Below are 9968 nucleotides of genomic sequence, written 5' to 3' on the forward strand. Positions count from 1 at the left end.
CCAAATTGGAAATTTGGGATGTTACAAACCTACCCCCCTTAAGATGAATCTCGCCCTCGAGATTCAGGTTGACTAGAAAATAGGTGAGGGTGGTCCTTCAGCAGATCTTCCTCTCGCTCCCAGGTGGCTTCATCCTCGGTGTGGTGGCTCCACTGAACTTTGAAAAACTTGATAACCTTGGTGCGGGTGACTCGGCTGGCATACTCAAGAATCTTGACTGGTTTCTCCTCATAGGTCAAATCACTGTCCAACTGAATCGCTTCTAGCGGCACTGTATCTCTCAGCGGTATATCAGCCATCTCTGCGTGGCACTTCTTCAACTGGGAAACGTGGAACACGTCGTGAACTCCTGACAATCCTTTGGGCAATTCCAACTTGTAGGCTACTTCTCCCATACGCTCCAAAACATTGTATGGTCCTACAAAACATGGCGCTAATTTTCCCTTAACTCCAAAGTGCTTAACTCCTCGAAGTGGAGATACTCGAAGATAAACTCGGTCTCCGACTTCGTAAACTGTCTCCTTGCGTTTTGAATCTCCGTAGCTCTTCTGCCTGGACTGGGCTACCTTGAGCCTATCGCGAATCAATTTCACCTTCTGTTCAGACTCCTTAATCAGATCCGGTCCAAACAACTATCGGTCTCCAACTTCATCCCACAACAATGGGGTCCTGCACCTACTTCCGTACAAGGCTTCGAAAGGGGCCATCTTCAAACTAGATTGATAACTATTGTTGTAAGAGAACTCTACGGATGGCAAATTCTCGTCCCAACTAGATCCGTAATCTAGTGCGCAAGCTCTCAGCATATCCTCCAAAATCTGATTGAGTCTCTCGGTCTGTCCATCTGTCTGTGGATGAAAAGCTGTGCTGAACTCTAGCCTGGTACCTAAAGTCTCGTGAAACTAATTGCAGAACTTTGAGGTAAACTGGGTTCCTCTATCTGATACAATACTCCTTGGAACTCCATGCAGACATACGATCCTGGTCATGTATATCTTTGCCAACTTAGCACTGGTGTAGGTAGTCTTCACTGGGATGAAATGAGCTACCTTTGTCAAACGATCGACTACAACCCAAATCGAGTCATAGCCTGAACGAGTTCTGGGTAATCTCGTAATAAAATCCATGCCTAACTTATCCCACTTCCATTCGGGTATTGGCAATGGCTGTAACAATCCTGGTGGCTTCTGATGCTCTGCCTTTACTCTCTGACATACATCACAAACTGCTACATACTCTGCAATATCCTTCTTCATTCCGGTCCACCAGAAGGTATCCTTCAAATCCAAATACATCTTAGTATTTCCTGGGTGAATCGAATATGGTGAATCATGGTCTTCCTGCAGAATTAACTTCCTGATCTCTGGGTCATTGGGCACATAAACATGGTCTTCAAACCATAAGGTATTGTGTTCGTCCTCACGAAATCCTTTAACTTTTCCTTTGCTCATTTTCTCCTTTATAGAGGCAACCTCCTTGTCAGTCTTCTGAGCTTCTCTGATCTTATCCATCAAAGCAGACTGAATCTCCAATGCTGCTACATACACTACTGAAATTAGGGATTTTGCCGTCTGCCAGTTCTTTGCCGTCTGCTTGCGGACGGCAAAGAAGGTCTTTGCCATCAGCTACCAAACAACAGACGGCAAAGAACTGGCAGACGGCAAAGAAGGTCTTTGCCATCTGTCATTTCTTTGTCGTCTGCTGGCAGATGGCAAAGAATGTCAGCGGACGGCAAAGAGGTGCCACCGGATGCCAATATACTGCAACGGTCCAACCCCACTTTTTGCCATCTGCTGGCGGACGACAAAGATTCTTTGCCATCTGTTAGCGGACGGCAAAGAGGGGGCTATATTTTTTTTGCGGGTAAAAAAACCGTTGCCCCACCTCCTCTGTCTCTATCCCGTCCCTCTCCGCCCCTATCTCTCTGCCCCACCCCTCTCTCCCTCCCGCGAGAAGCTACGCCGGCCGATTCCGGCGAGCTCCGGCGGGATTCGACGACGCCCGCCCCATAGCCGAGAGCCTCCCGACCCCGCCTTCCTCGACCCCGCGCTGCTGCGCCACCTCGCCTCCGCCCGCCGGTGCGTGCTGCCACCTCACCGGACCCCAGGAGCCCCGCCACCTCCCCACAAGCTCGCCCCCCCGCCACGGAAGCCTCGTCGCCGGTCGCCCCGACCTCGAGATCCGCCGCCGCCATGGGAGCCGAGCACCGAGCTCCTCTACGCCCCGCCCGCCATGGGAGATCTGAGGCGCCGGTGGGCCCCTGGGATCTGCGCGATGGCGCTGCTCTGGCTCGCCGCGACCGCAGCCGAAGATCCCGACCCCGACGAGCTCGAGCGCGCGTGAGTCCCGCTCCTCCGCCCTGTTTTTTCCGTGCCTGCTCGCTTGCTCTGTCTGTGGCTCAGTACTGTCGATTGTGTTGCCTGTGCTCCGCGGTTCCTGCAATGCTAATTCTGTTTGCAGTCTCGTTGTTCTTCAGTCCCCATCGTGTCTTGTATTTGGACGAGCTCGCGCTAATATGTGGTTGGTACACTACCTGGGCAAGGTCATTTTGATGCTGATACTTGTGGGCAGCAGAGGGTTCAAAGCCTGACCGTCTCATGGATCCACTGATAATATCCCCGGAAGTAAATATTGTTGCTTGCTTCATCTCTACTATTTTCTGTAACTGCTTAGTGTTAAGCTCATGATCAGCCTGATTACTTATGCGGGAACCTTCTTACATAGGCAGCGCGACAACAATTCTTCTTCCTCAAAGCATATATTTTCTCCAAGCGATCAACAAAGTGTTTGGTCCATTTGGAAGGTACACAAGTTTCTGATGTTTCTGTATATTTTGAGACAGAGGGATTAGTTGTCAGATCTTCTTTTAGCACCAGTAGTAATCTCAAGTTTCTTAAAAACAAATGAAGTGCCTGCATTACTGTATGTGACGTAGGTCAACGCTGCTCGGATAAACCTATTTCCAAAAAGAAAATCTTGCTACTGAAATAATGCTACATTTTGGAGGCCTTTTCTTTCTGGACATTATTGGCATAGTCTCGGGCTCTCATCACTATGAATAATAGAACACATACTACTAGGAGGAATCACATTTAACTATGCTATTCATAGGGTAGTTTTCTTGCTGTTAAACATGTCCACCGGCATACATTGTATCTTATTGTGCTCTTACTTTTTTGTCTAGGTACTTGATGCCTCTTGGTCAGAAGATGATGGCGAGTTCCTTATTCCAATTGAGTTTATATTGTGTAGGTTTCTTCGTCATGATCTGGATTGCCACAGTCATGTTCAAGTCCAATGATATCTTGCGCAAGCAGACCGCTCTCAAGGTTGGTTCTTCATAATAGCTTGTCTATCAACGTGCTGCTTCAGCTTCTAGAGGTTAATTAATTGTTCTGCCAAGCATACTGCTCTCAAGGGCTTGTGCTTATCTTGTGTATCAACGTTCTTGTTCTGCTTCTAGCACTGGGTCTGTCCCTTCTATTGAGGAAGCCGGCTGGCAGACTGTTGCCGTCACTAAATCCCTAACCCTGGGGCCTGTGTTAACTCCATTTTATTGTCAAATTGCTTAGATAACTCAATTTGATTGTCCTCATGGTGTTCTAACATGCTTAGAAGAGTTGGAAACACTATAAATGGTTTGGTACGGATATGTGCTCTAGAATAGTGATTCTGGCATGCTATATTTTTCATTACGGTGAATGGTATTCTCTTTTCCCACACAGCATGATTTCCCCTTTTGGGGCCTCTCTGCTTCAAAATATTCCATATGATTGTAATATGCGGCCTTGAAAAACTCCTATGGTTTTCTATGATGCACTCAAACATCCTGTCGAACATATTGTATCAAGAGAGGGCATGACATTGCAACCCAGTGATTTCCCGATTTATGAGTTTTTAGGTCCTGTGAACCAATTAGGCCCTTGGTCATTTCTTGAACTCAATCAGTAACTCATTTGTGGAAAAAACTTGATGATGTGTGTACCTATGTGTTCTGTTCTGTTTTGAAGTGGATAACATTGCCCCGTGTTTCACTTGGAAATAACTTATGTTTGTTGAATAATAGGAATTTATGCACCATTTATATCTGTTCATAACTCTTAAACTAGCACTGCTCTCCTTAAAATTTCTAATCAGCTGACTGTTGTTTTGTGCTCCACAGATACTTGTCCGGCAAGCTGCTATGGTGGTCAACTGTGTGCTTCCTAGGAAAATAGATATTTAGTTTTAGGTCATTTCTTGTAATTTCATATATGGAGTGCTTGTCTTCAGTTTTTGTTTTTTACTTTGTGAAACTTGCTACCTATGGATGAAACTGTGTAATATTGATGAAACTATGTATATGTATGGATGAAACTTGCTACTATTGGTAACATGTGTTGGATATCCTATATTGGTCATATATATATATATATGTATGTGTGTCTGTGTGTTTGATTTTCTATGAAAATGAATGGATATAAGAAGAAACAGAATTAATGCCAATTTGGTCTCTTTGCCATCTGCCAGGGACGGCGGACGACAAAGAGGTGCTCAAATTTGCCGTCCGCTGGCTGATGGCAAAGGCCGCCGTTAGTCGCCTAACGGACTAACGCTGGCGGACGTCCAGTATTTTGCCGTCACTCCTCTTTGCCGTCCGCTATAAAAAGCAGACGGCAAAGGGCCTGTTTGCCGACCCTGTCTTTGCCGTCACTGTTTGCCGTCCGCCACTGACGACAAAGCTCTTTGCCGTCCGCCATCCCTGGCTTTGCCGTCCACCGTGGCAGATGGCAAAGTAGCTGATTCCTGTAGTGATAGCCTCTCAGGACTATCTCCAAACATAGATCACGAAGATCCTCAGCTAACTCCCTTGGTACATCTCCCGTCATTAGGGTGTTGACATGGCTTTTACGGCTCAACGCGTCAGCTACTACGTTAGCCTTTTCGGGATGGTTATGCAATCTCTTATCATAATCCTTGATGAGCTCCAACCATCTCCTTTGCCTGAGATTCAACTCCTTCTGCATGAAAATATACTTCAAACTCTTGTGATCTGTGTACACCTCACAATGGTTTCCAATGATAAAATGTCTCCAAGTCTTTAATGCATGCACTACGGCTGCTAACTCCAAATCATGAGTGGCATAATTCAACTCATGCGGCTTAAGTTGTCATGAAGCAAACAAAACAACTCTTCCTTCCTGCATAAGCACTGCTCCAAGTCCTTGATGTGAAGCGTCGCAATACACCTCATAATCCTTGTTCTGATATAGCAGAATCAACACTGGTGATGTAACCAAACGTTTCTTCAACTCCTGGAAACTGGCCTCACATTCCTCAGTCCATTTGAACTTGGTATCCTTCATCAACAAATCCGTCATAGGCTTCGCAATCTTCGAGAAATTTTCAAAGAATCTCCGGTAGTATCCTGCGAGTCCAAGAAAACTCCAGATCTCTCCAACTGTTGTTGGTGCTTCCCAATTTGTCACAGTGTCAACCTTGGTGGGATCTACTGCTATACCTTCTCCGGATATAACGTGTCCAAGGAATCCAACTTTCTTCAACCAAAATTCACATTTGCTAAACTTGGCATATAACTGATGTTCTCTGAGCTTCTCAAGTACCAAACGCAAATGCTCCTTATGCTCCTCTTCATTCTTCGAGTAAACTAGAATATCATCAATGAACACTACAACGAACTTATCCTCAAACTCCATAAATACTTTATTCATCATGTTCATAAAATATGCAGGTGCGTTAGTCAGTCCAAATGACATAACGGTGTACTGCCCTTACCTGGTGGTAAAAGCTATCATAGGTATATCCTGTTCTCGAATCTTCAACTGATGGTATCCTGATCGCAGATCGATCATGGAAAATACCTTAGCTCCTTGCAATCGATCAAACATATCATTGATCATTGGTAGTGGGTACTTGTTCTTGATTGTTACTTCATTCAATCCCCGATAATCAACAACCATCCTTAACGATCCATCCTTCTTCTCCACTAGAAGTACTGGCGATCCCCAAGGCGAAGAACTTGGGAGAATATATCCTTTATCCAGTAACTCCTTAATCTGCTTCTTAATCTCCATCAAATATTTTGCGGGCATCTTGTATAGTCTCTTAGATATTGGCCCTATGTCTGGCAAAAGCTCAATTAAAAACTCAATGTCTCTATCCGGTGGCATGCCTGGCAATTCCTCTGGAAACACATCAGGGAAATCCTTTACCACTGGTACTTCCTCTTGCACAACTCCTGTTAACGAATTTACATGAGTCCTCTTCGGCATATGCCGGGATACATACTTGATCCTTCTTCCTTCTGGGGTGGTGAGCAAAATCGACTTACTGGCGCAATCGATGTTTCCTCCATACAATGATAGCCAATCCATACCCACAATTACATCCAAACCTTGTGATTCCAAAATGATTAAATCCGAGGGAAACACATGCCTACCTATACTCAATGGCATTTGAAAACATCCTTTACTGGCCATGTACTCCGCTCCTGGTGAGCTTACTAACATAGGTGTTCTAAGAACTTTGGTGGGCATGTTATACTTATCCACGAATTCCCTTGATATGTGTGAATGCGATGCACCAGTATCAAAAAGAACAATTGGAGTAAAAGACTTAACCAAAAACTTACCGATTACTGCATCCGCCTGCTCTTCAACCTCCTCCACGTTAACATGGTTCACCTGTCCCCTATTGAAAGGGTTCGGCTTCTTCCCAGAGCTTCCATTGCCATTCCCATTCTGGGCTTCAGGACATTCATTGGCATAAGTCTGGTCTTCTGGAACTTAAAGCAAGTGACTTGGCTCAAGTCTCTCTTGGCTGGGGTTGATGGGTTGGTACGGTTCTGGCCGTTGCTTCCTCCATTCCCATTACCATTCTAGGGGCCATTATGATTGTGCGAGCTACCTCCTCCCTGGGTATGCTGAAAATGTCCTCCCGGTCTAGGGGTAAAACGTGGCTTCTGCTGAGCTCCAGAATTGTACTTCCCTTGTCCATACTTCCTCTTGCGGTTCTCAATTTGCTGCTGGTTCCCTTCAATCATAAGAGCATGATCTACCAAGTCCTGGTAGTTGTTGAAGCTTGCTACCATTAATTGCATGCTCAACTCATCATTCAGTCCTTCCAGAAACATCTCCTTCTTAGCTGCATCCGTAGCCACATCATCTGGGGCATAACGTGCTAGCTTACTAAAGTCCTCCACATACTGGCCAACTGTCTGTCCTCCTTGGCATAAGTTGCGAAACTCACGCTTCTTCATGGCCATAGCTCCTGCTGAAACGTGGGTAGTACGGAAAGCCTGCTGAAACTGATCCCATGTCACCGTGGCTATAGGGTAGGTGACAATGTAATTCTCCCACCATGATGTTGTTGGTCCATCCAACTTCTCAGCATCAGTACATCTTGTAGTGGTTAACTCCCTTCCAATCTTGCGGAGCCAATCATCTGCTACTATCGGCTCGGCGCTACTAGAGAACACTGGCGGATTCAACCTAAGAAAATGGGCTAAGTGGTTAACAGGTGGTGGTGGTGGTGGGTTGTGGTGGTTGTTCCCCTGATTCTGATTCCGGACTAGCAACAGCATCAACGTATTCTGCTGCTGGATCAACCGGGTGAGCTCCGGTGGGAAGGTAAATCCGGGGTCACGTCTTGGAGGCATCTGATGGATTTATAAAAGATGGGAAGAATAGAGAGGGGTCTAGAGAGAAAACACTACCCATATGCACATGAGGCAAAAGCAAACATTTCACTTCATTCAATCAAACAAGGGCAAACAATCGGTCTAACTATCGCAAAAGTGCTCGGACTACTATATTTACATGGTGGACTACTACTACTAACGGGGTGGTCTACTAGAACTATTCTTCGGTTGCAGACTCCATGATATCTGCTCCAGCTTCATCAACATAGTCATCATCGCTATCGTCTGGGTCCGAGTCAGTGTCGTCGATGATGATGTAGTCTTCCGGGCGAATCTCCTTGGGTTCTTCGTCTTCTTCTATTGGTGTGGGGCCTCCCATAAATATTTCGATCTTCTTGATTAGGTCGTCATTCTTCTCCACTAGTACTTCGATTTGCTCTTCATAATCTTCACGTGTAGCCTTGAGTTCTTCCTCTAGTTCCTTGATTCTTGTCCTTGCCTTCTTCAGATCTATCATGTTTGCGCACATCTGGTTCTCCTGACGTCGAATGTGCTGGTTTAGCTCCTGGATAGAAGCTGCAATTGATCTATCCTTCTTGGTGTTGATCATCTCCCAGTGCTCATCTCGGCGCCCACAAATCTGGTAGATAGTATCCTTGAGAGCATTGCGGTAAACTTCTCCAGTACGTCCCATGGCGATGTGAGATGCCATGCTCTTTCCTAGACTCCAGGTTGGTGCATCAAAGTAAAACTCTATGGGCTCAGTGACTGGCATGAACGTCCTTCCTGGAACTTGAACTTGAATCATCCAGCGCTCCTCTGTCGGTAAAGTGACGTTGTAGGTTCCGGTGAATCTTGGTACTCCGATGTTTAGGTATCTAGCGACTACCTTCAAATGACGTCGAAAGGGTGTATCTTCATTCGGTTGCGTGAACTTGTTCCTTGCATCTGCCATCCTAAAAGAGTAGAAAAGATGAGGAGTCAGAATGGGAAGAGTGAGTAGTGATCTAGGGTTTAGTTTAGTGGTCGTGTCCTACAGTTCGCGTGTGCTCTGATACCATCTTGTAGCGACCAAACCTCAAACGGTCCAATCTCTATGCTCCAGTGTCATCCCTGGATGAGTAATGCTGACACCACACAGTACTTGAAGGATTTATAACAGAGTAGCAATCACACACTTCTTACAACGAGTGTCTCAAAAGAGAACTTATTACAATAAATATGGCTTAAGGCCATCTAATAACGATAACAACGGAAGGCTTGGAAGATAAGTGAGTCCATCAATTCCAACAGCATCACTGAGTATAGAACCATGACCTAAAGGCACCTTACTCGTTGTCTGAGAAGTCTGCAACATGAAGGTTGCAGCCTGAAATGGGTCAACACATGGAATATGCTGGCAAAGTAACATATAGAGAGCAATGAACATAAATATGCTATACTACATGCATATATGGCTGGTGGAAAGCTCTATGGTTACAGTTTTGCGTAAAGCCAATTTTTCCCTACTTCAAAGGAATAAATTTTATTTAACTATCATTGTAGTTGTTAAAGAATGAGAGTGTAGACACCCTCTCAATCCCAATTAAACATCATCATTAAAAACCCAACAATATTAATTAGAGTAACATGATGAGATTCACATGATAATCCAATTACTAGATACTCAAGTTGTCCATAACCGAGGACACGGCTAACCATGATTAGTTTATACACTCTGCAGAGGTTTGCGCACGTTTCCCCACAAGACTTGATCTCCTCCGTTGGGATTCTCGCACTGCATGGTGTTTGAGAAACGGATGACCGAGACATAGTCTTTCAGAAGTACTAGCACCTTACGATCAGGTAGACCGTTACACCTACTTTCCCCTACATCCGCTAGTCTACCACTGTAAGAGTTCGCACGACTTAATCAACTATGCTAGAGCCCATTGTAGCATGTGGCTACACACAGAAGTTTCTAGTTTGAATAATCTCATGATCCCTTTGAGCCTGGGTGGCAGTCCAAAAGAAAAAGAGGCAATTGCTGGAATACCCAGGTGCCTTAATCCACCCAGATATGTGTTTAAGTTGCCACCTTAGATAAACCATTAAGTTAACAATCTCACATCTGTCATGGAAACACTCACCCAATCCATGTCTACTAGCATAGCATAGCAATATAAGCAAACGTAGAAGTAACTCCCAGGGTTTGATAAAGAAACAGGTAATAGGTACTGCCTCATCTACTTACCAAAACCGACAATTTAATTAGATCCTAATCATGCATTGTTTGAGGATTGATCTAATGAAATAAAACTGGGTAATAGGAGGTATGATCAAAGTGTTA

At 45.0% G+C, this 9968-nt stretch overlaps 1 long non-coding RNA gene across 1 annotated transcript; it reads left to right on the plus strand.

Annotated features, from left to right (window-relative positions):
* Positions 1 to 2319: 2319 nt before the first annotated feature.
* On the plus strand, positions 2320 to 3265 carry LOC125553852. The gene is made up of 3 exons (XR_007304232.1): positions 2320 to 2339; positions 2729 to 2803; positions 3185 to 3265. It is a non-coding gene; the product is annotated as an uncharacterized LOC125553852 (long non-coding RNA).
* The last annotated feature ends 6703 nt before the right edge of the window (positions 3266 to 9968 follow it).

This window comes from Triticum urartu, chromosome 4 (genome assembly GCF_003073215.2).
Source record: "Triticum urartu cultivar G1812 chromosome 4, Tu2.1, whole genome shotgun sequence".
NCBI lineage: Eukaryota > Viridiplantae > Streptophyta > Magnoliopsida > Poales > Poaceae > Triticum > Triticum urartu.